We start from the raw sequence: 26193 nt of genomic DNA on the forward strand, positions 1-26193 counted from the left end.
GTTAGGATTTCTGGGAGTTAAAGGCCAAAAACATCTGGGGGACCCCAGGTTGAGAACCACTGCCCTAAGCTGTTCCTCAAAGGGCTTGGTTTCCAGACCTTTTCACTTCACTGACAATCCTGATGTGGTTACACTGACTACTAGCATGGAAATATGATATGTGGGTGTGTGTCTATATTGCAACATCTAAACCACCCTGATTGATTACAAGCCTTCTCTCAGATCTAAAAGACTAAGGCAATCTGGTTTCAAGTAAAGATTCCATGAAGGCTTGAGCCCTGGCAATGATCTCCCCCACTCAAGAGCTGATACTGGGAATTACAGTTACACAAATGCTATCAGAAAACAGAATTTAGCCAATGAATCCTACACCTGCAGAGCATTTGAAGCACAGCACAAGACATGGCAGAGTGTTTGTGTACTTTTTACAAAACCAGTGGTTTTAATATCACCTGTAAACTGCACATTGCCTAATATGTGAGGACGCATGGCATGAGGGAATCGAAATACACACATAGGAATTCTGTGACATGGGAAGCACAATGAATATCCTCCTGCATGGGTGACCTCAATGCGCACAAGGTGCGCAGAGTGAAAAGGACCCTTGTTTCTTGCACCACTGTACAATACACAAATACAACCCCTTCTGCACATATAAACTCAGGTTTTGACTCTCTCTTAAGAATTATATATGAAACAATATATACAAGGAGAGTAGGTGAGAGTGTATGGGCCTTCTCTTGTTTTCCAGGTGTGTGCTGAAGATCTTGTGCTCTGAAGGCCATGAGACTCCCCTGACCTTCAGTCTGCCAAGCACCAGGTTGCGGGAGACTGCAGTCCACCGCATAGGAGGGAAGGAGCGGGTGTGGAGGCAGGCCTGTAGCGAGGGGGGGGGGTAGGGGTTCACCCCCCCCGCAATATTTCAGGTTATAAAAAAAACCTGGTTCACTCATGAATTTTAACTGGTTAACCAAAACATTAAGAGTCCCTCCAGGCACTATCTCAAGCAGATATTGACAGGTTTGTAGCGGGGGTGGGGGCACTAGGGGTTCAACCCCCACTCAGAAATTTTCAACTGGCTACGGCCCTGTGTGGAGGGACCCCTTGGCCGGGGAAAACACGCCCCATCGGGGCAGCTGTGCCGAGATCTTGTGCCCCGAATCAGTCAAGCCCTGACCGGCCTTGCCCCGGGCGAGGAGGCGGCGTGGGAGAACGCGGCTCCTTTGGCCTCCTTCAGCCGGGCTTGGCCGGAGAAGTTTCTGGTGCTCTTCATTGCCCAAGAACAGCCTCGCCAACAGGGGATAATCGGAGCCGAGATGGAAGGAAGGAAGGAAGGAAGGGCAGCATCCACTGAAGGAAAGAGGAGAGGGGAAACATGCAAAGCGCTGGAGGCAGAAACTTGCGAGGGGCTGGCGGGAAGGGAGCAGGAGAGCCGAAGCTCCTGCCGGCGTCGATGCCATCCGCCGAACTTGAAGGGCTGAAGGCGAAGCCTCCAACCCGAAGGTCGAGAGTGGAGCAGAGGGGCGGAGGCTGGCGACCAGCGGGATCCCGCGCAAAGAGCTCTGCTTGGATCAGAGGTCCACGCGCCCGTGAAAGACACGCTATGGGTGGCTCCGAAGACAGAGCCCTCTTTACGTTCCTTGGGACGGAGCGCCTGGGAGGGAGGGAACTTTCCTTTTCTACCGCTCGCTCAGGGAGGGCCTCTCTTGCCTCACTCGCGGCCAGAGAAGCGGCCAAGAGTTGCCAGGCCCACGAGGGAGAGATGAGGCTTCGCTCCCCCCAAGGGAGCCCCTCCCCCACCTGGCACTGCCTCCCTCCCTCCCCCTCCCCCCCCCCGGACCTGCTGGGCTGGGAAAAGCAGGCAGGCGGTGGTCCCGGGAATGGGTCTCCCATAGAATCCTAGAGTTGGAAGAGACCCCAAGGGCCATCCAGTCCAACCCCCTGCCCTGTAGGAAAAGCACCATCAAAGCAGCCCCACAGAAGTCCACCCAACCTCTATTCAAAAGCCTCTACCACACTCCGAAGCAGCGGCGCATTCTACTGTTGTACAGCTCTCGCGGTGAGGAAGTTCCTAATGTTCAAGTGGAAGCTCTTTTCCTGCAATTTGAACCCATTGCTCCGAGTCCCAGTCTCCAGGGCAGCAGAAAACAAGCCTGCTCCCTCTTCCTTATAACATCCTCCCAAATACTTACTCTCATGTCTCCCCGTCCCTTTAATTCGGCGGCCTCTAAGGGAGAGGCGATGGCATGCCTCAGAATCGTGAGCGTGGAGCGAAATCTTTGTGGGTGGGGGTGAGAGGGGCTTTCTCCGCACCTCGTCTAGTGTAAAGGCTTCCAGACCTTTACATCTGACTGTCAATCCTTATGAGGTTACACTGACTGCTAGTCTCCACCACACTCCGAGGGAGAGAGTTCCACTGCTGAACAGCTCTCACAGTTAGGAAGTTCTTCCTAATGTTCAGGTGGAAACTTGACTGACAATGCTTGTGAGATAACACTGACTGCTAACATGAAAATATGATGTGTGGGCGTGTGTCCATATTACAACATCTAAACCACCCTGAATGATTACAAGCCTTCTCTCAGATCTAAAGGACAATGGGAATCAGGCATCAAGTGGAGATTCAACGGAGGCTTGAACCCTGGCAATTACCTCATCTCACTCAAGACCTGATACTGGGAAAATACAGTTACACAAATGCTATAAGAAAACAGAATTTAGCCAACGAATCCTACACCTGCAGAACATTACACCTGAGACACACGCGTGGCGTGTGAGTGTGCGAAAGATCTCCCTCGCCCCTGGCCGGTCCCCCAAGCTGCACCCCAGCCATCTCCCCTTCCTCATGCCCCCCTCCTCTTTCTCGTGGGCGACGAACCCCCCGCCACGCCTCTCTCCCCTCCTCCTCCTCCTCCTCCCGCCTTCATCCGCACTGCCGGGCCATTACCATGCAGAGCGGCTCCCTTCCCACCGAGGCTGGGCAGTGGGCACCCTCCCCTTCGTCCCGGTCAGCCCTCGGTCAGCGCCGGGCCCCGATCTACCCCTCCTCCGCCGCCTCTCGGGCGCTACTCAAAGTTCCTCCTGAAGGCAGGCAAAGCCAGAGAGGCAGCCTCTTTGTTGCGCCCTCCGAAGAGGAAGGGGTGGGCAGCGGAGTGCGAGAACAACCCACCCCCAAGACCCCTCCGCCGCCCCTCCAGGCCCCGTGGGATCTGCTCCCCTCCCCACGGAGCTGTCCCTTCAGCACCACGCGGCCTCCGGTCCTCCCTCCCTCCCGTCGCTCCCTCCCTCGGACTCACTCACCCGCGGTGCTTCCCTCCACGCGCGAGCCGGCAGCGGGGCACGGGGCTGCTCTCCCTTTCTCCCTCTCCTTCCCCGTCTCTCTCTCCCTCTCTCTCCCGTCCTCCGCTCAAAACCCGCCTCCTCCTCCCTCTCTCCCTCTCTCTTACCGCAGCCTGGCGGGGCTTCTCCAATCCCTCCTCGTGAAACCTTGACGCGCCCCCCTCTCGCTCGCTCTCTTTCTTTCTCTCCCCTCCTCACTCGCTTTCCTGGACGGGCGGACCCTCTTTTGCTTCCCCTGGCGCGTCTTTCTTCTTCTTCCCCGTCCTCCTCTTCGAAGGAGAAGGAGAAGAAGGAGAGGGGTCTGCCCCCTCTGCCTCCATCCCCGCTCCCCCACGGCCCCTGGATCCCGGCCCTTGACCTTCCCAGCGGCGTCCCCTAATGAGCGGCTTCATTATTCTTTCTCATTTCTCCGCATCTGGACGGCGGATATTAATCACGCTCCAGCGCCAGGAGCACAAACAGCCGCGGACTCGGGCGGCACTCCACCCACAACGCAATCCCCCCCCCCCCCCCCGTTACAGCCATTAGACGGGAAGGAGAGGAAAGGAAGGGCCGCGGGCTCCTGGTGTCTTATCAATCCAATCAATTAATCGAGCCATCGTTGCGGGACAGCAAAGAGCCAGGACGGAATCGATACCAACTCGATGGCCTTAAAGAAAATACACACAGTCGGGGAAGTTTGCTCATGAGCTTTTGTGTGTGTGTGTCAGGAGAAGTCGCTTCTGGTGTGAGAGAATTGGTCGTCTGCAAGGATCTTGCCCACGGGACGCCCAGATGTTTTACCACCCTGTGGGAGGCTTCTCTCATGTCCCCGCATGGGAAGCTGGGGCTGACAGACAGGAGCTCACCTCACTCCCCGGATTCGAACATCCGACCTTTCAGTCCGTAGTCCTGCCCGCAAAAGGGCATTGCACCACGGGGGCTCCTGATGCAGTGAGAGGATAGAAGCCCGCCATTCTGTTCTCACTGCTACTTGGGATCCATCTGCAAAGGCTTCAATACAGCCCAAGCCTTCAGCATCAGCGCTGGCTCTAGGGATCATTGGCTCTAATGCCATGGATATTTGGGGGGGGGGGGGTTCTCGGAGGGAGGGCTTAAGCTTCGGAAGCTGCTGCCATCAGGGGGTGGGATAAGAGGAGAAGTGGGGAAGGTCACCCCATGCACCCTCAGACACACAGTCGCAGCCATGGCAGTGTCTCCATATACATGAATGGGATACAACAACAACAACAACTTGACAAAATCACAATCTGTCAACTGCAAAAGTCTGCCTTACTTGGATCTGCACACATCATTCAAAAATACATCACAAAATCCTAAAAGCTTGGGAAGTGTTCGACTTGTGATTTTGTGATATGAAATCCAGTATATACATCTCATTTGCTGTGTCATACTGTGTTTCTGTGTCAGTAAAATAATAACTTTATTTTTGCACCCCACCTCCATCTCCCCGAAGGGACTTGGGGCAGCTTACATGTGGCACAAAGTGCCTAAAACAACACATAAAATAAATACAACCAAATAGTTTATAAAACAACCATTTAAACTTAGAACTGTGCCCAATAACTCATGGTGAGAGCTGCCATAAAACATGGTAAACTGTGAACAAGAACAAGGGAGTGGGATAGTGCAAGTTTAGTTAAGGAACAAGGGAATGGGATGAAAGTACCGTGCTGTGTCATTAATTGCGGACCATTGGGGCTAGGCATTCTCAAAGACTTGTTTAAATATCCAAGACTTCAAATCCTTCTGGAAGGAGGACAGTGTGGGGACCTGCCTAATCTCCCTGGAGGGCCACCACCAAGAAGGCCCTCTCCCTTTTCCCCACTAACCACACTTGTGACGGTGACGGAACCATGAGGAGTTCCTCCCCGACAGATCTTAATGCTTGCGCAGTTACATCGGGGGGGGGGGGGGGGGGAGGGGGAGATGCGGTCACGAAGATAGGCAGGGCCCAAACCATTAAATATAGGAGTCTTAGTAGACCACATGCTGAATGTGAGTCAAGTGTGACACAACAGCTTAAAAAGCCAATGTGATTCTAGGCTGACTCAATACAAGCAGTGATCAAGGGAAGTCACAGTCCCACTCTATTCTGCTTTGGTCACACTTCATCTGGAATAAGATTGTGTCCGGCTCTGGATAACAAGAAGAATATTGGCAGGATGGAATGTAAGCCGCCCTGAGTCCCCTATTGGGTGAGAAGGGCAGGATACAAATACTGTAATAAATAAATAAATAAATAAATAAATAAATAAATAAATGTGTCCAGGAAGGGCAACCAAAATGATCAAAGTTTTGGAAGCCAAGTCCTATGAGAAGTGGCTTAGAGAGCTGAGTATGTTTAGCTTGGAGAAAAGAAGGTTGAAAGCGGACATAAGAGCTGTGTTTAAATATCTGAAGAAATGTCACATTGAGGAGGGGGCAGGGTTTTTTTTTTGCTGCTTTGGAGAAATCCGTGTAGCAATGGATTCAAACTACAGGAAAAGAGATTCCACCTAGGCATTAAGAAGAACTTATGATGTTTAAAGATGTTTGATAGTGACATATGCTGATGCCTTGGAGTGTGGTGGAGTCTCATCATTTAGAGGTTTTAAATAGAGGTTTGGTGGCCATCTGTGCAGAGTGCTTTGATTCTTGCATAGTAGAGGGCTGGACTGGATGTTCCTTGTGGTCTCTTCCAACACTATTATTTTATAAGCATTTGTTAAGCAATACAAAATAATATGCATACATTAAAAATTAAGACAAATGATAAATAGAACAGGACATAATAAGAAACATAGATCACACAACAACTATATCTATATATCTATATATATAAAAGAGTGATGGAATCGCGGCACCGAGCAAAGCAACTAAACTACGGGCCCCCCAACCTTGACATTGGACAACACAACCCATCATCCACGCCTTAAGGTTGAAACAACACAAAATCACTTCACGCACCTCCACATGGAGAGAACCCACAACGCCCCATCGGGAGCCATGCCAGGGAGGGAAAAGAGAAGCCCTCATGGCCGCCGGCAACAGGGAAGGCAGGCAATGGGAAAAAGCTGTCCCCTGGGTCCTAGCGCCCGCCCATCATCCAAACCATTTATCTCCACTCCAACCTTCTACAATATCCAACCCATTTTAATACTCTATATTTTAAATATATGCTATGAACCATGACAATCAACACAATCTCTCTCCTAATATTTTAACAAGCTTAAAATCACAACACCAAATAAAAAACAACACTCTTAAAACACGGGAATGCCAGACACTAAACAATCAGGGCCAGCGAACACCTCCCACAATCTGCCATGCAGGACACAATCCAAGCACTCCCAACAGATGGCCACCCAGCCTCTCAATAATAATAATAACAACAACATCATACAATCCTAATGTTTGCAGAGGCTGACTATTTTTGCGGCCCTGACATGTCACATCTCTTTTTATGTTTGGAACCTTTAGAGTGTTTGCTTATCTTTTTCACATAGAAAGAAGATAGCTCTATACTCAGAAAGGCCTGACTATTTCTGTGGCCCTGACATGTCACATCTCTTTTTATGTTTGGAACCTTTAGAGTGTTTGCTTATCTTTTTCACATAGAAAGAAGATAGCTCTATACTCAGAGAGGCCTGACTATTTCTGTGGCCCTGACATGTCACATCTCTTTTTATGTTTGGAACCTTTAGAGCAGGGGTCCTCAAACCTTTAAACCAGAGGGTCGATCCACAATCCTTCAGACTGTGGAGGGGCCGAATTATCATTTGGAAAAAAAACCCGAACAAATTCCTATGCACACTGCACATGTCTTATTTGTAGTGCAAAACAACAACAACAACAACAATGAAAGAACAATACAATATTTAAAAATGAAAACAATTGTAACCAGCATAAACCTATCAGGATTTCAATGGGAAGTGTGGGCCTGCTTCTGGCCAATGAGATAGTCAAGTTAATTAGGATTGTTGTTGTTGTGTGCCTTCAAGTCATTTCAGACTTTGGGCGAGCCTACGTCTAATTATTTATTTTTTCATTTACTACATTTATTTATTACATTTATATCCCGCCCTTCTCACCCTGAAGGGGACTCAGAGCAGCTGTATGTACATACAATATATTATATTATTAGCATAGCACAATATTAGCATTATATATTACTATATTGAACTATACCACTATACTGTAATATTATATGTAATATATAACATATAATTAATATTATTATATGGTATTATTATCAATATGATATGTATATACAATATATTATATTATTAAAATTATATAAAATATTATATTATAAAACTGAGGGTGGGGGCCAGGTAAATGACCTTGGAGGGCCTAACCCGGCCCCCGGGCCTTAGTTTGGGGACCCCTGCTTTAGAGTGTTTGCTTATCTTTTTCACATAGAAAGAAGATGGCTGTATACTAAGAGAGGCCTGACTATTTCTGTGGCCTTTACATGTCACATCTCTTTTTATGTTTGGAACCTTAGAGTGTTTGCTTATCTTTTTCACATAGAAAGATGATAGCTCTATACTCAGAGAGGCCTGACTATTTCTGTGGCCCTCACATGTCACATCTCTTTTTATGTTTGGAACCTTTAGAGTGTTTGCTTATCTTTTTCACATAGAAAAAGTATAGCTGTATACTCAGAGAGGCCTGACTCTACTGTACATACTAAACATAAAGACAACCATACAACAGACATTCAATACCACCACTAACTCAAATTTCTCACCAACACCACCAGACAACGCCACAGCAACGCGTGGCCAGGCACAGCTAGTCTATTATCTATATCTATATATATCTATATCCATAATAAAAGTGAAAACCAGTATGTGGCATGAGTGTCTGCTCACACAGACAGCCTCCGGCCTCCACAAACAGGATATAGTTCCTAGTGCTAAGGAGCCACCAAGTCACTCTTTTCCACTGACATTGCGGTTACTGTGAGTTCCATGAACATGTGGCCCAAACCCTGCGAATGTCCTCCCCAAACATTACGGCCCACCACCCAAGGAATGTTTTCATTTGGGGACCATTTCATCCTAGATTTTGCATTTTCCTCCACCACAGGGAGGCATCCCAGGGTTCTCCATTGCTGTGGAATTTGCATGACCCCGCCTACTGCCCTTCCCTTTCAAATCTGTCTGCAGAACAAACACAGCAGAACTGAGCAGGAACTCAACTTCCTGGAGGAGTTTGGGGGACTGACTCTACATGGTACAAATTATAGTTCACCCTGCATCAAGTCAGAGCACTGTGACTCCTACTGGGGAATGTAGAGGACTTGTAGTTCACCTACACCCAGAACGCACTATGAACCCAAACAATGATGGCTCTGGACCAAACTTGCTATGCATACCCCAATATGCCCAGATTTGAATAATGGTGGGTTTGGAGGGGAATTGGCCTGGACATTTGGGAGTAGTAGGTACTGGGATTTAAAGTTCACCTGCAATGAATGAGCACTCCGAACCCCTCCGATGATGGACCACGACCACACTTCTCACACAGAGCCCCCATCACCAACAGAACATATTGGACAAATTGGGGGGAAAGGGAGTTATAGTTCACCTGCATCCAGAGAAACAGTGACCCCCCCCCCCACTGACAATGGACCAGGACCAAACTTCACACAGAGAAGCCTCATCACCAACTGACCATACTGCAGGGGTTTGTGGGAATGGGCCTTGATTCTGGGAGTTGTAGTTCACCTACATCCAAAGAGCACTGAACCCAGCCAATGAGGGATCTGAACCACACTTGGCACACAGACTCAACATAGCCTGCTGTGGATACTGACAGATGTTTTGGGACACTTGCCCCAGAAATCTGGGAATTGTAGTAGTTCACCCCTATCTGGAGAGCACTGCAGCCAGGCAATGACCAGTCAACGACATATCTGGACCACACATGGGACACAGGCCCAAAATGACCAACTTTGAATACTGGCAGGGTTTGGGAAGGATTGACCCACGATACTGGGAATTTTAGTTCACCCACTCCAAACTGAGAATACCTAACAATCCAAGACAAATAATGCCTTTTTCAAATAACCCGGGCATTGCTGGGTCCCCAAGCTAGTAAGTGATAAAGTTCAGTTAAATTTTTAAATTCCATTTAAGTCCCCCATCAAATAGATTATAATTAGCCATTATCATAAGCTTGCTTCCAGAGCCACATTTTTAGTTCCTTCTTGAACCATAAGTGTGGGAGCTAATCTAATCTCCCTGGGGAGGGCTTTCCAGAGCTAGGGAGTCACCACTGAGAAGGCTCTTTCTCTCATTCCCACCAGCCATGCTTGTGACGGGGGTGGGACAATGAGAAGGGCCTCTCCAGAAGATATCAGGGCCCATACAGGTTCATAGAGGGAGATGCGGTCGTGCAAATAGGCTGGATCCAAACCATGTAAGGCTTTTGTAGGTAATAGCCTGCACTCTGAATTGGGTTCGGACACACATAGACAGCCAGTGGGATTATTACAGGTATGCTCGCTGTAATTGGTTCCCGGTAATAGCCTAGCTGCTGATCTTTGTACTAATCGTAATTTCTGAGCTTTCTTCAGGGGCAGCCCTATGTAGAGTGCATTGCAGTAATCCATCCAAGACATAACTAAGTCATAGACCACTGTGGCCAGGTTTGGCTTTTTGAGAGATATGGCTATGGCAGAGTCACCTGCACTTATAGAGGAAAGAGAGAAAGGTGTTTAATACCCATCTCATCTTCCAGCAACCCTGCCAATTTGGGGAACTTGGAGAGTGAGCCAGACCACACACAAAACCTTACCTTGCCCTTAAACAATGTCAGGTCAGTGAAAATAAGACTCATATCATCTATGATCTCTTCAAAGATGAGGGAGCTGACTTGGCATGCTTCACTGAAACTTGGCTGGGAGAAGAGCTGACTTAGATATGTCACTGGAGCAGAAACCAACAATGAGGTGTCCCAGAAACTTTGTGAGTGTGACAACACTAGATCCGTTTCAATTGGGTGAATACTATTGATGTGGACAAACTCCGGAGGCAAGTAAGGAGGACAACCTGCTTTCTTGATCTCTGTCCCTCTTGGTGGGTTGCTCATGGAGGAGATGCAATTTCATCTCAAATACAACAAATTATTAACACATTGCTCAGGGAGGGGAATTTCCTATCTTGTTTTAAAAAGCAGTAGTTAGACCACTGCTGAAAAAGCCCTCCCGGGATCCCCTGCACCTTAACAATTACAGACCAGTCTCTAACCTTCCCTTTTTGGGCAAAATGATTGAGAAGACAGTTGCCCTCCAACTTCAGACAGTCTTGGATGACACACACTTCCTTGACACATTTCAAAGCAGCTCCAGAGTAGGATATGGAGTTGAGACTGCTATGGTCGCCTTAGTGGATGATCTCTGTCTTAACACTGACAAGGCGCGTGGGTCTCTGTTGGTGCTTCTAGACCTCTCAGCAGCTTTTGATACCATCAACCATGGAATCCTTCTAGAACGTCGGGGGGGGGGGGGAGGAATTGGAGGCACTGTGCTGCAGTGGTTCCGGTGGTCACACCTCTCAGGCAGGTTCCAGATGATGGTGCTTGGGGATAGCTGCTCCTCAAAAAAAGAGCTGTTATGTGGCATCTCCCAAGGTACCATCCTATCCCCAATGCTTTTTAATATTTACATGAAACCACTGGGAGAGATGATGATGATGATGATAGTAAAAGTAGTAGTAGTAGTAGTAGTAGTACTACTACTACTACTACTAATAATAATAATAATAATAATACTTTTATTTCTTGCCAGCCTCTCCTAATGGTTCAAGGTGGGTTACAGAATAATTAAAACACATAAATAGTGTAAACATTCCACAGATACACATATTAAAATGTATTTCTATAAAAGATTTATGTTACAGTGTATTTCTACATATTAAAATACACAGAACAGAGATTAAACACAGGACACAAGTTTTAAAATTCCTGCCGCTGGGTCATCATCCAGAGGCATGGGGTCTGGGTGTTATCACTATGCTGATGACATCCAAATATCTTTCTCCATGCCTTTAAAACATCTTCAGTTAAGGATAACCTGTCTCCTCTGAATGAATGACAGGAGGAAGTAATGGATTGGATGGGGAAAAACAAATTGAAACTGAATCCAGACAAGTCAGAGATGTTGGTCCTCAGGGGTGCTAATCTGGGGATGAAGGTATGTCAACCAATTCTGGACAGAATTAAACTCCCCCTGAAAGACTGTATTTGCAGCTTGGGAGTGCTCCTGGATCTGTCTCTCCAAATGTCAACCCAGGTAGATGTGACAGTCAGGAGTGCTTACTAACAGCTTCGGCTTATATGCCAGTAGCATCCCTTTCTAGATTTGGAGGACCTAAAGATGGTAATGCACACACTGGTAACCTCAAGGTTGGACTTTTGCAATGCACTTTCCATTGGAACATCCAGGAGTAAGCATATTACATCTATATATATAAAAGAGTGATGGCATCAGGGCAGCGGACAAAACAACAAAACTACAGGCCCCCCAACCTTGAAATTTGACAACACAACCCATCATCCATGGCTCTAGGTTGATACAACAAAAAGAAAAGAAAAATAAAGTTTTAATTAGAGGGAAAGGAATAATTGTTTTTATCCAATTGCTGCCAGTTAGAGGGCTAAGCTCCGCCCACTTGGTCTCCTAGCAACCTACTCAGTCCAGGGGATAGGCATAGTTAGGCCTCAGGCCTATAAGATACAGATTATCTGATTTTAACTGGATTATATGGCAGTGTGGACTCAAGGCCCTTCCACATAGCTATATTACCCATTTAGAATCTTATATTATCTGCTTTGAACTGGATTATCTTGAGTCCATACTGTCAGATAATTCACTTCAGTGTGCATTTTATACAGCTGTGTAGAAGGGGCAGTTGTAGGCAGATAATATAAGATTACAAATATACAGTAGAGTCTCACTAATCCAACATAAACAGTGTCCTCTAGCCTCACCACTTTCACAATACACAAACAACCAAATGCATACTAAACATAAAGACAACCATACAACAGACATTCAATACCACCACTACCTCAACAATTTCTCACCAACACCACCAGACAACACCACAGCAATGCGTGGCCGGGCACAGCTAGTCTATCATAAAGTCACTCTACTGGATGCCAATTAGTTTCCAATCAAAGCACAAAGTGTTGGTTTTGACCTTTAAAGCCCTACATAATTTGGGTCCAGGGTACCTACAGGATCACTTTCTCCCATACAATCCGCCCTGAACAGTTAAGTCCTCTGGGGGATGTCTGCTCAAGCCTGCCAGATCCTTACTGGCAACCGTCAACCAGAGGACCTTTTCATTGGTTCACCCCAAGACTGTGGAACGATCTGCTGGAAGAGCTCCGACAGTTAAACGAGCTATCAGAATTTTAAAACCATTTAAAGACCTATCTCTTCTGGCAGATACATCTACAAGATACATCCACCCCGTTGCCTACATGGTAAAGTATGACTGTTCTGTTCCTTCTATTGAATGGTAAATTTGAATTGTAAGTAGGATGATTGCACTGTTAGCCAGAATGAGGTGAATCCTTGGAAGCCACCAAAATACAGCCAATGTTCAGTTATTTGACTGGCAGTTAACTTTTTATTGCAAGATATTGGGAAAGGCACTTCTTGGATTCTCTGTTTTATGGGCCAAAACAATTTGACTGGCCTTGGGTGCTGTTTCCCTTGAGTTAGTGTGTTTGCATGTGTGGGAGGGAATATAATTTATTCTTCTACCTCAGGCAGCAAAAGACTATATCTTGGGCTCACCCTGAATTTAATTCTGAACTTCAATTAATTTTTAGAAAGGTAAACACAGTAATCTACCTTCACACACAAGTTGAGATCTAACACAACACACTCATCTCCCTAGGCTGTTGTGCAGGCTCAGAAATAAGTTTACCTCTGCTAGCTGAGTTGGAATAATAAATAACCCAATATAATTTACATGCAATCTATACTGCTTATCACCTAACTTATATAGAATACAATAAGCAAAGTCACATTCTTTGAACAAACATAGGTTTGTTCAAACATGAGGGTGGGTCCATGAGGTCACGAAGAGTCGGAAGCGACTGAATGAATAAACAACAACAAGGTTTTTATCCTAGGATCAGCAAATATTGATGGAAAGGTACAAAACATCAGCCGCAAACTCTTGTCTATGGAATTGAAATGTCCCAAATGTATTTCAAGTATCTCTTCTCCTGCTTTTTGTTTCATATTTCTGCTAACCTGTGCGATTTTCTAGTGAATGAAGAAACAATCAAGTTACAGATGGAAAGGAAGGAAGGAAGGAAGGAAGGAAGGAAGGAAGGAAGGAAGGACGGAAGGACGGAAGGAAAGGTTCCCAAGGATAGGTGTAATTATTAGCTATCTATTCTGCCATGAAGACACAGTTGTGACAAATTCTTCTTTTAGTTCTTTTTGAATGAAGGGGTGTTACTCTATTGCTCTCACACTCTAGTTTCAGCATTCCTGACACAATGCTTCTGTTATGGGCCACTCAGAAAACTGTCTTATCAGAAGATCATTTTTGAAACACTGAGCATCAATAAAGAAGGAAAAGGAAAGCAATACTTAGATATCCCTTCCCCCAGTTTTATTGCCATTTTCACTAGACAATGAGTTCACCTTTTATTGCCTAATGCGTGTGAGCTGAACCAAGTTAATTACATCACATAATTTAGTTATATTCATACAGAACCACAAGCATATCCTTAAATGACAAAGGGTCTTCTTTAGATTATTCTTGTTTACGTCTTCCTTCTGAATTGGTAGTTCTAGCACTATTACTACTACTAACCTAAACACAGCAGTTTGCATCAAATACAGCCCATTTATTAACAATATTTATGATGATGGCACATTTAAACATTTATTCTGCTTTTCTTGTTCTTGCTGTTGTTTTGATTTTACTGGGTTGTGTAGCTTCCCATTAATATTTGAGTTTGACATTTCTATTCGAAAGCATGGCCATGTTCCAACTTATCAACAAAAATACCAGGTCCATGAATTAATCAGGTCTTTCACCAGCCTCCTTTAGGCTGTCTCCCACCCTTCTTCCATGGTCCCCCCCCCTACATTTATACCCTAATGGGCACCACAGAAAATACATTGACACCCTTTTCATATGGAAAGTCCATCCCCCTGACAACAGACAAGTCACAAAGCTGCTACGATGAAATATGACTCTTCTGTTTTTCCAGTGATTGATCCTGGATATTTCCAGCTTTAATTTTTATTTACCAGTGGAACTAACAACTTGCTGGAAGGCCCGTATTTTAAAGGCTTTTAATGATCCATGGTCCTGCCTTTGACACTGAGAGCTAATCAGTAAAAGCTAATGACAATGTTTGGTGTGCGGATCTTTTAAAAAAACCCAACGTGAAAGGAATTAAAAATGTCAAAGAAGGCAAATCTGTTGATAAACTAGGGATGATGTTTATACATTGACTCACTGTGTTACCACATGTCATTTAATTTGTATTTCTGAGAAACAGATTACAAATTTTGAGAGATGCATCTATAATGGGAAATTGCCAGGAAAACACTCTTCAGCAAAACTCATAAATGTTCCTTTTGGGGACAATCATTTCCAGAATCCTGAAGCCCCCACAGTGTGCTGGGGGATTCTGGAAGCTATAGATCAAACATGTAACCCAAGTTTTTGACCTGAGCAATTATTTATGTCATAACCCCCTTCTATACTGACATATAAAATCCAGATTATCTGCTTTGAACTGGATAATATGGCAGTGTAGACTCAGATAACCCAGTTCAAAGCAGATAATGTAGATTTTCTGATTTGTTAATCTGGATTATTTGGCAGTGTAGAAGGACCTTAGTGAATAGCAGTGTGGGTAAGTGATTATTTAATCTAGTGTATGAACAAATATTTTTGTCTGTATGGTAGAATATGTGTGTGCATGAATGAACACAGATATGTTTGTATTCTTCTATAGAATCCAATTGTTACCATACATTAGTATAACCTCTTCAAAAAGCATATACTTTATTGAAAAAGGAGAAACAGTTTTATTACATGCTTTTGCAATGTTCTCACTATAGATGTACAATATTTAATTTGTCAAGAATTCTGGTTGCTTTGATCTCTCCCAGATCACTGATTGATCTTTCTGGCCTTGAGCACCTAAGAAAGAAGTTGGAAGTGCAGGGTATTTCTCCTCGAGTGGATAAGGAGAGCTGGACTACACAGTAGCTTATTGGCAAGGTGACTAAAACTGTGTGTGTGTGTGTGTGTGTGTGTGTGTGTGTGTGTGTGTGTGTTATGGGTTCATACCAATCCTGAAAATTTTCATGTTAAAAAACTGGTTTACTAATGAATTTTAACTAGTTAACCAAATCCCCATGCTAAGCCTATGAGAAGTAAAAATTAGAGTCCCTCCAGAACTGCAAACACAATTTCAACCAATTTTTGATAATGTATTCACACTATCATTATCTACCTTTCTGTTAAAATACATTGCAATAGCAGCAATAATTGATATAGTGGAAGAGACCAAGTTGGCCCATCTGCAGCAGGCAGGCAAAACCTAAGGTGCCGGGGGGGGGGGGGGGGGAGGGGGAGGATTTGACCTAGATTGTAGGTGGAAACTGTGGTAACTGAGGTGCCCACCATCTTAGTTCATCTAATCAAAGCCCTGCAAAAGAAACCATGGAGCAGTAGCAAAGACAAGAAGCTGTGTAATTGTTAGGCCTTGGACTTTATATGAACAAGACTGTTTCTGATGACCAAGTGAAAGCTCAGTTAGTGCAAAATTAATGGACTCCATTGCCAGGATAGGTATTTCCTGTGGATAAGAAGAGGCATCTAAGTTTTCTACCCAAATGATTTAGCATAGTCCTCTGGCTATCCTACTCATTTCATGTACAAGGTGCACAGTAAGTACTGTGTGGTGTTTGGAGGAGAGGTTGGGTATAAAGATGATCAGCAAAAGCTTGGTGCATTGGTTGCTAAACAATGTGTGCAATGGAAAGATGCAATACAAGACTTCAAAAAACAGAATACCATCAGAACAACTTGTGATTGGCTGAAAACTTCTTGCTAATTCACAGTGGAAAACATCTTGACATAACCAGTCATCATGATAAAGGAAATAAGAAAGCAGAAGAAAATAGAAATAAACTTTTGCCCATTGTGGAAACTATTGTCCCTTGTGGCCAACAAGAACTGGCTTTAAGAGGGAGCAATGATTCATGACCTATTACTTGTGAAGAACCTTTGCACAATTATGGTAATTTCAGGGCCTTGTTGAGATCTTGAGCCAGATCAGGAGACACTGATCTGAAAAGTCATCTCAAAACTGCAGCTATGAATTCCCAGTATACTAGTCTTCAAATATGGAATGAACTAATAGACATTTGTGGTGAAAAGATAGTAATAAAATGGTTGAAAGATACAATGCATCACAGTGCTTTTCTGTTTCGACAGATTAAACTTTGGATATGAGCAGGGCCAAAGGCAGAAAAAAAATTCAGGGAGGGGGGGGGGGGCTGAAACCTTTTTTAGCGAATCATGAAGAGTAGTTCCATAATGCAAAATAATTTAGAAATCAGGCTCCATCGATAAACTTCAGTGGACACTCATGGGGATTTGGTTAACCAGTTAAAATTAATGAGTAAAACTGTTTAAAAAAACCTGAAAATGTTTGGGGGGAGGTTTGAACCCCTAATCCACCCCCCCCCCCCCTTGGCTACAGCCTTAGGCATGAGTACCTCAGAACAGTCATTACTCTCTGTAGGGTTCATTGATGTTGAAGCTGCAGGAATAAGAGATGACTTTATAGGCTTTGTGAAGATACTGTAAGTGATATGACAGATGAAGGACTTGCAGACATTATTTTGAAAACACTGGGATGAACTTGCAATATTTGTGTGGACATCTATTCAATGCAAACTTGTAAAAGCAACATCCAGGCAACTTCACCAACACTAATGGAATATTCTAGGCTAAATGTGTACATCCCATTTCTGGACTTTTTCTGTAATCAACTTCAAGAAAGGTTTACAAGGCACAGGGAAGTAGTTCAGAAACTGCAAGTGTTCCTACCTATTAATTGTGGCCATTTAAAATCTAATTTGGTAGGCACTCTCAGAGGCTGTGAGGTCTGTTGGGAACTAGGCAACTGCGGTTTATATATCTGTGGAAGGTTAAGGGTGGGAGAAGGAACTCTTGTCTGTTTGAAGCAGGTGTGAATGTTGCAATTGGCCACCTTGATTTGCAATGAATAGCCTTTCAGCTTCAAGGTCTGGCTGCTCAACGCCTGGGGGAATCCTTTGTTGAAAGGTGTTAGTTGGCCCTGATTGATTCATATCTGGAATTCCTGTTTTATGAGTGGTGTTCTTTATTTAATGTCCTGATTTTTGAGGTTTTTTTTAATACTGGTAGTCAGATTTTGTTCATTTTCATGGTTCCCTCCTTTCTGTTGAAATTGTCCACATGCTTGTGGATTTCAATGGCTTCTCTATGTAGTCTTACATGGTAGTTGTTCTGTGTTCTCAAATAATATGCTGTGCCACACTTTTCAGCTGTTTTCAACAGGCATTGTGGTATTCTTTAATAACCACTAAATTACCAAATTAAGAGTTATTTTCTGTTTTTTATACTTGAATGTAGATAAAATAAAATATTTAAAAATTAATTAAATATATATAAAAATATGGAATGATTCGTAGAATTTAAATGATTTTGTGTTATGGGCTTAATCTTTATGGTTTGTTTAGAAAATGTTTCAACCCCTCCCAAATTTTTCTCCCCCCCCCCCCCCCCCCCCCCCGCAGCTGTTATGCATCTATAGAAGCAGTGGAGAAAAGGGAGCAGAAAGCTACTGTCAGATCCCTGGCTGCAGAGCACCAATAACCTTACACAGAGGCCAGTCTCTATCTAATATCTTTATTAAAGAAATATATAAAATCAATAAAAACAAGTGAAGAATATAGTTCAGAAGCAGACCTTTCAGATGAGGTCAAATATAGTCCAGAAATGTATTGTCCAATATAAGATATTAGAGTTCAAAGTTTTAATCCACTTGACCGAAACACACACTTTGCCAAGCAATAGTGTGGGGAAATAACAGAGTCTTAGAGTCCAATGAAGCTTGACAACAAGGCTGGAAATAAACTTGATTCTTGGCTAGATCCGTGACTGGAGACAAGGCAAACATGAAGCATGAAACAGAGTCCGTGGTAAAACCGTGAGACAAGGCAAGGCTTGAAGCTTGATCCGGGAAGCAAGGAACTGGGATTACGAAGTCCACACACGATCTCTCTCCTCAAGCTGATCAATTGACTCCGCAAAGAATCCCTCGCGCCAAACACCTATATTGGGTCTCGTTTTCCCGCCAACAGAACTCTTTCCCTAGAGAACGAGAAGCGAAACCCAACTCTGTCCAGATGCATGACTCCTTAGAATTTCCCAAGGGAAGCAGACCTAATCAGCCATTTGTTTGGCAGCGATTCTCAGGCTTCTCCGATTAGCCTCCCTGACTCCCCTGTCTTTAGAATAAATTTCCCTCCTGGGAAACGGAGGGGAGTTCTGCCCAAGGCCTGTTTGGCTGAATTCTTGAGGGCAAACATCAACATCCTGCAGGTGAAGAGACTCCAGCTCTTGCTGAACCGGCGAAAACCCCATGTTTTCCTCTTCGTCTGCCACAATAGTACTAGGAACAGGACTACAAGGCCCATGAGTCATCACAGCTACCTCTCTGATGCCCCAGAGAAGGATGTTAGAAGTGTTTCAAGTTCCACCAGACCGCTAATTGGACCTCATATGTGCTTGCATAATCACCATAGAAGTGGATACTGACATAAACAGGCAAGTCTGATTATTCTGGGGTATATGTGTGTGACATTTATACTTTTATATAATCATTGCTCTGTTGGGTTATGAGTATGTTAAGTGAATTTTGCATATGGCAGCTAATTTGTAAGTACAGTACAGTACTGAGATAATTCTATGTCTTCTCATGAGTTTCTAAGTCATGGAGGCTATAGCTCTCAATGAAAAGGTCAGATTTGCCAATGAGAACTCTCTACCAATAGCTTCCACTTAAATATGCATATGAAGATCTATATATTTCTAAATTACTAACTTTTCTTCTCTTCCATTTTGTGGTTACTTGCTGAAGATATGGGAGGAACCTGCTGGATTAATCACATGGGGTCCTTCCATTGGACATAATGGCTGAACTGTCTTTTATGCTGCCGGTTGTGGAAGATGAAGTTGAAGGAAGGGTTAATTGTATTTTAAAGACACCTATCTCACATGGTCAGGTGTGCCCATGCAGAAAAAAAAATGGCTATGCTATCTTTGTTTCTTTTAATGGGCCTTCCTGACAAGAGGAACACAGACAAAGAACTTGCTGTTTGAAAACAGCTCACTGCTGACTCCAAACAACACACATTGATTGCTTGCAATATCTGTCTTTTCACAGAAACAGCACTTAAAATCCACACTTTCATTCTTCAACCCCATAATGTGATTAAGTTAACAGACAAAAGTTCATGCTCTCCTACAAAGAAATAACAGTTTTTTGTAGTGGTGATTGTAATAGCAGTAAGAGTACTAGAAGTAGCATAGTCTGGAAAGCTCTAGGAATCAAGTCAGCATAACACATGTCATTATGTCATTATGTACTTTGTGTGTCTGGGTAAGGGATAAGCATATTTTGTGTGCATAATAAAGAATGTTTACCCACCACACTATACTTAGGTTAATACAGTATTGCATTTACAACACTACATCTGCAAAACTTAACAGTTTATAAGATTGTTTCCCAAATCTCTTGCTTCTATTTTTTGTTAATCAAGAGCCTGACTGCTAAAAGAGCAATGTAAACCCAGAAGCTCTTATACATGTACATTTATCACATGAGTAAATGTGATGAATCCAGATCAATAAAAAGCATCCAATACACACCTGAGATATTACATGTGAATAACTATACCAGTTTACACACTTGCAATATAAATGTAACACGAACAACATGCAATGGAGGGTTATTTACAGATTTGTATTACTATGCTTTTTTGTTTTCAATAAAGCAACCCTTTATCCATCTGAGACACAGTTAATCATGAGTCAAAAACAAGTAGATACATGTGTTTTACTGGGTGATTTGCTGTTTTTCTCTGTATTATCATGGGTTTGGCCTCAGGGATACTGAACATCATGCACAAAGGAAGTACATGAGGGGTGAAGAGTGGCATTTGGAAAGGTTAAGTGTTGGTCTATACTCTCCAGATCCCTCAGTCTGTGTGGTTGGGGGATTCAGGGAGATGTAGTCCACAGTGTAACATCTCCCAGCTCTGAAAAGTGCTTGACTTTTGCACTTTTGCTCTAACTTTCCTCTGCTATTTGTGTGTACATATTTTTGTTTACATATCCATCCAAAGGAGCTGATTTAAGTTAGCCCTTAAATATGTCTTGGATTTAATATGGCTTAGACTGAAAGCAGCTCTGTGGACTTTTGGCCCTTTGAACTCTCACGTGGTATAATTTCCTTCAGTTTCCAATGCTGTTTGCAAAGAGCTACTGCAGAAGAAAAATGAGCACAAAGCTCTCTTGGGTTCACATGGCTCACGGTATTTCATTGTTGGAATCTGGCTGTTATTCATCCATTTGCTCATTTATTATACATTTATTGATATTCTACCTATTCCCAAAGTCACACAATAATACATATTTTACACACATATGCACACCAAATGGAAGCTTTACTATGATGTTATGGATTGGAAGAGAAGGGAAAAGGTTTTTGGTATCTATTAGTGAAATTAGTGAACCGCCTCCCGTGCCGCGTGCCCTGGCCCCGCTTCCCGTGCCGCGTGGCCTGGCCCTGCCTCCCACGCCACACGCCCTGGCCCTGCCTCCCACACCGCGCACCATGGCCCCACCTCCAGTGCTGCGTGGGAGGCGGGGCCAGGACGCGTGGGCCACGGTGGGAAGGCGTAGCCAGCCTGGATGGGCCTTCTCCTTCGGGCCTGGATGTGATGCCTCATGGGCCTTGTAGTCCTGCTCCCAGTACCATCGTGGCTAATGAAGACGAAAACATGGGGTTTTCGCCAGCTCAGCAAGAGCCGGAATCTTTCCAGATGCCTGATGTTGATGTTTTTGCCCAAGAACCCATTAAAACAGACCTTGAGCAGCTCTCACCCCATTTTACTAGGAGACAGTCCTATACTGCAGACAGGGGAGTGAAGGAACAGGTTCGCAGGAGTTTGAGAATTGCAGCTAAACAAGACACTGATTAGCCATGTTTCCCCTGGGAAAATCTAGGGATTCTCACATCTGGAGAAAGCTGGGTTTCGTTTCCTGTTCTCTAGGGAAAGAGAACGCTGGACACCTGCTTGGCAGGAAAACGGGGCCCAGATATAGGTGCCTGGCACGGTAGGTTCCGTGCGGAGTCAACGGAGCAGCTTCAGGAGTGATTTCATGTTTCCAGCCTAGTGTGGACTTCGCAAAGTCCACAAACCCAGTTACTTTGCTTTGCCTATTCAAGTATTCAAAAATTGCCTTGCCTTGTTCCTAGCCACGGACCTTGCTTCAAGAATCAAGTTTTGTTCTCGACCTTGTTGTGGTTTTTACCTTGGACCTTGAAAGATCCTGGACGCTTCCCCACACTATTGCTTGGCAATAGTGTGTGTTTCGGTTTCTTGGATTCAACTTTGAACTCTAATATAATATATTGGACTTTACATTTCTGGACTAAATTTGACCTTTCTTGAAAGGTCTGTTGCTGGACTATATTTCATAGAATCATAGAATCATAGAATAGTAGAGTTGGAAGAGACCACATGGGCCATCCAGTCCAACCCCCTGCTAAGAAGCAGGAAATCGCATTCAAAGCACCCCCGACAGATGGCCATCCAGCCTCTGCTTAAAAGCCTCCAAAGAAGGAGCCTCCACCACGGCCTCGGGGAGAGAGTTCCACTGTCGAACAGCTCTCACAGTGAGGAAGTTCTTCCTGATGTTCAGGTGTAATCTCCTTTCCTGTAGTTTGAAACCATTGTTCCGTGTCCTAGTCTGCAGGGCAGCAGAAAACAAGCTTGCTCCCTCCTCCCTATGACTTCCCTTCACGTATTTGTACATGGCTATCATGTCTCCTCTCAGCCTTCTCTTCTGCAGGCTAAACATGCCCAGCTCTTTAAGCCGCTCCTCATAGGGCTTGTTCTCCAGACCCTTAATCATTTTAGTCGCCCTCCTCTGGACGCTTTCCAGCTTGTCAACATCTCCCTTCAACTGTGGTGCCCAAAATTGGACACAGTATTCCAGGTGTGGTCTGACCAAGGCAGAATAGAGGGGGAGCATAACTTCCCTGGATCTAGACGCTATTCCCCTATTGATGCAGGCCAGAATCCCATTGGCTTTTTTAGCAGCCGCATCACATTGTTGGCTCATGTTTAACTTGTTGTCCACAAGGACTCCAAGGTCTTTTTCGCACACACTGCTGTCAAGCCAGGCGTCCCCCATTCTGTATCTTTGATTTCCATTTTTTCTGCCGAAGTGAAGTATCTTGCATTTGTCCCTGTTGAACTTCATTTTGTTAGTTTTGGCCCATCTCTCTAGTCTGTCAAGATCGTTTTGAATTCTGCTCCTGTCTTCTGGAGTGTTAGCTATCCCTCCCAGTTTTGTGTCATCTGCAATCTTGATGATCGTGCCTTCTAACCCTTCGTCTAAGTCGTTAATAAAGATGTTGAACAGAACCGGGCCCAGGACGGAGCCCTGCGGCACTCCACTTGTCACTTCTTTCCATGATGAAGACGACGCATTGGTGAGCACCCTTTGGGTTCGTTCGCTTAGCCAATTACAGATCCACCTAACTGTAGTTTTGTCTAGCCCACATTTTACTAGTTTGTTTGCCAGAAAGTCGTGGGAGACTTTGTCGAAGGCCTTACTGAAATCCAGGTACGCTACATCCACGGCATTCCCTGTATCGACCCAACTCATAACTCTATCGAAAAAAGAGATCAGATTAGTCTGGCATGACTTGTTTTTGGTAAATCCGTGTTGACTATTAGCAATGACCTCATTTGTTTCTAAGTGTTCGCAGACCACTTCCTTAATGATCTTTTCCAGAATTTTGCCTGGTATTGATGTGAGGCTGACCGGACGGTAATTGTTTGGGTCGTTCTTTTTTCCCTTCTTGAAGATAGGGACCACATTCGCCCTCCTCCAATCTGCTGGGACTTCTCCCGTTCTCCAAGAACTCTCGAAGATAATTGCCAGTGGTTCTGAAATAACTTCCGCTAGTTCCTTCAGTACTCTTGGATGTAGCTGATCTGGCCCTGGGGACGTGAATTCGTTTAGAGTGGCCAGGTGTTCCTGGACAACTTGTTTCCCTATTTGGGGTTGGATTTCCCCCAATCCTTCGTCCATTCCATGTTGCTGAGGTTGAAGATGGCTTTCTTTTTGTGAGAAGACCGAGGCAAAGAAGGCATTAAGTAGTTCTGCCTTTTCCCTGTCCCCTGTCGCCATCACCCCATCTTCTCCTTGCAATGGCCCTATCGCCTCCTTTTTCTTCCTTTTTCTACCAAAGTAAGCAAAAAAGCCTTTTTTGTTGTTTTTTATGTCCCTGGCAAGCCTGAGCTCATTTTGCGCTTTAGCCTTGCAAACCTTTTCCCTACAGGTGTTGGCTATACATTTGAATTCTTCTTTGGTGATTTCTCCCCTTTTCCACTTCTTGTGCATGTCACTTTTGACCTTTAGCTCAGTTAGAAGTTCTTTGGACATCCATTCTGGCTTCTTTGCACTTGTCTTATTTTTCTTCTTTGTTGGCACTGTTTGCATTTGCGCCTTGAGTATTTCACTTTTGAAAAACTCCCATCCATCCTTAACTCCCTTGTTTTTTAATATCGGCATCCATGGAATGCCGCTCAGTAATTCCTTCATTTTTTGGAAGTCAGCTCTCTTAAAGTCCAGAATGCGTGTTTGACTTGTCTTAGTTTCAGCATTCCTTTGTATTGCAAACTGCAGGAGCACATAGTCACTTGCCCCTAAGGATCCAACCACTTCAACTGTATTGATCAGGTCTTCCACATTTGTTAAGATTAGATCAAGAGTTGCTGATCCCCTTGTTGCCTCTTCTACCTTCTGGACCATAAAATTATCTGCAAGGCAAGTGAGGAATTTGTTGGACTTTGTACTCTTGGCTGAGTTTGTTTTCCAGCAGATATCGGGATAATTGAAATCGCCCATGACTACTATATCTCTTCTTTGTGCCTGTTTGGTCAGCTGTTGACAGAAGGCTTCATCAAGTCCTTTATCCTGACTCGGAGGTCTGTAGTAGACACCCACGACAAGATCTTTTTGAGTCCCGGTTCCCTTGATTCTTATCCAGATGCTTTCAAGCTGGTTTCCCGGATTACAGTCTTGCATTTCTTCTGCAACGTAACTGTTTTTGACATATAAAGCTACTCCCCCTCCTCTCCCCTTTGTTCTATTTCTGTGAAAGAGGTTATAGCCCTCAATGGTTAAATTCCAGTGATGGGAGTCATCCCACCAGGTTTCAGTGATGCCTATGACATCGTATGTGTGGTGCTGTGCTAGGAGTTGGAGTTCGTCTTGCTTATTTCCCATGCTCTGAGCATTAGTGTAAAGACATGTAAGCCCCTGTGACCTTCCCTTGAACTGTTTATTTGGGATTATTGTGCTCTCTGTACTTGGTCCTTGCTGTGTTTGTGCAGCCCTCCGTTTAGCCTTTTGGCGGTTCTCTGTGGTTGTGGGTAATATAGTGTTCGCCAGGCTGTTGTTCCCCTCCCCCAGTGGATCTAGTTTAAAGTGCGCCTGATGAGGTTTGTGAGTCTGTGTGCAAAAAGATGTTTTCCTACTTGTGTGAGATGCACCCCATCGCTTGCCAGTAGTCCATCCTCTTGGAAGAGTAGACCATGGTCAAGGAAGCCAAAATGCTCCTCTTGACACCATTTTCTGAACCAGTTATTGACCTGTACTATTTTTCCGGCCCTTGTAGAGCCGTGTCCTACAACGGGGAGGAGGGATGAAAAGATCACATGTACATTATACAGTTTTAGCTTTGTTCCCAGAGCTCGAAAATCATTTGTGATCTTTTGAAAAGTATGCCTAGCGGTGTCATTGGTACCTACATGAATCAACATAAGGTGGGGAGGGTGATGGGGCTTTAGGAGCCTGCTGAGCCTCTGAGTGATATGGTGTATTTTTGCCCCCGGGAGGCAGAATGTTTCTTGAGCCATCCCATCCGGTCTGGAAATGATGGCTTCCGTTCCTCTAAGGAGGGAGTCACCTACTACCAAGACCTGTTTCCTTTGAGGATTTACAGGGTCCCTTTTGTGCAAGACAGTGTGTATGTCCCCTGAAGAGTGTTCCTGTTGAAGTGAATCATGTAGGTGTATAGTGTTGTCCTCCTCAACATCCCCAGTGCATTCATCAATGACAATCCATTGAGATACATCCGAGAGCCCATTACTCTCCCAAGGATGTTCCTGTTGCTCCTGGTCTATGATTGGGGATGGAGCATTTGCATGATTACATAAGTGTGAATGTGGTGATGCACTGTCCCCGTCAGGGCTATCCCCTGCGCATTGATCCAGGGTGGTCCACTGAGTGGTATCTAAGAAACTGTGGTCCTCCACAAGATGTGTTTCCTGATTGTATGTTAATGATGTAAGAATTTCAAATCTGTTGTGTAAATGCAGCTGAGCAGAGGAGTTCTGCGGAGGTTGCCTGGTCCTGCGTCTCCTTCTATGGGTGACCTCCTTCCAAGCCTGAGGGTTGTCTACCTGTGAGTTGATCTCCCCATTAGGTTCCTGATCATGGTCTTGGTGGT

At 44.6% G+C, this 26193-nt stretch overlaps 1 protein-coding gene across 7 annotated transcripts in view; it reads right to left on the reverse strand.

The window, feature by feature from the left end:
- The window catches only part of cplx2 (complexin 2), a 225700-nt gene that overhangs the window by 43464 nt on the left and 156043 nt on the right, over positions 1-26193 (reverse strand). Inside the window, exon 1 of one of the 7 annotated variants that reach the window (XM_062970217.1) lies at positions 4188-4320. The exons of 2 other annotated variants lie outside the window; for them this stretch is intronic. The gene's annotated coding sequence lies outside the window, so the exon portion shown is untranslated. 4 more of the 7 variants (XM_062970215.1, XM_062970212.1, XM_062970218.1 and 1 more) reach the window with 4 other exon arrangements.

The sequence above is a fragment of the Anolis carolinensis genome, chromosome 2 (genome assembly GCF_035594765.1).
Source record: "Anolis carolinensis isolate JA03-04 chromosome 2, rAnoCar3.1.pri, whole genome shotgun sequence".
Classification (NCBI taxonomy): domain Eukaryota; kingdom Metazoa; phylum Chordata; class Lepidosauria; order Squamata; family Dactyloidae; genus Anolis; species Anolis carolinensis.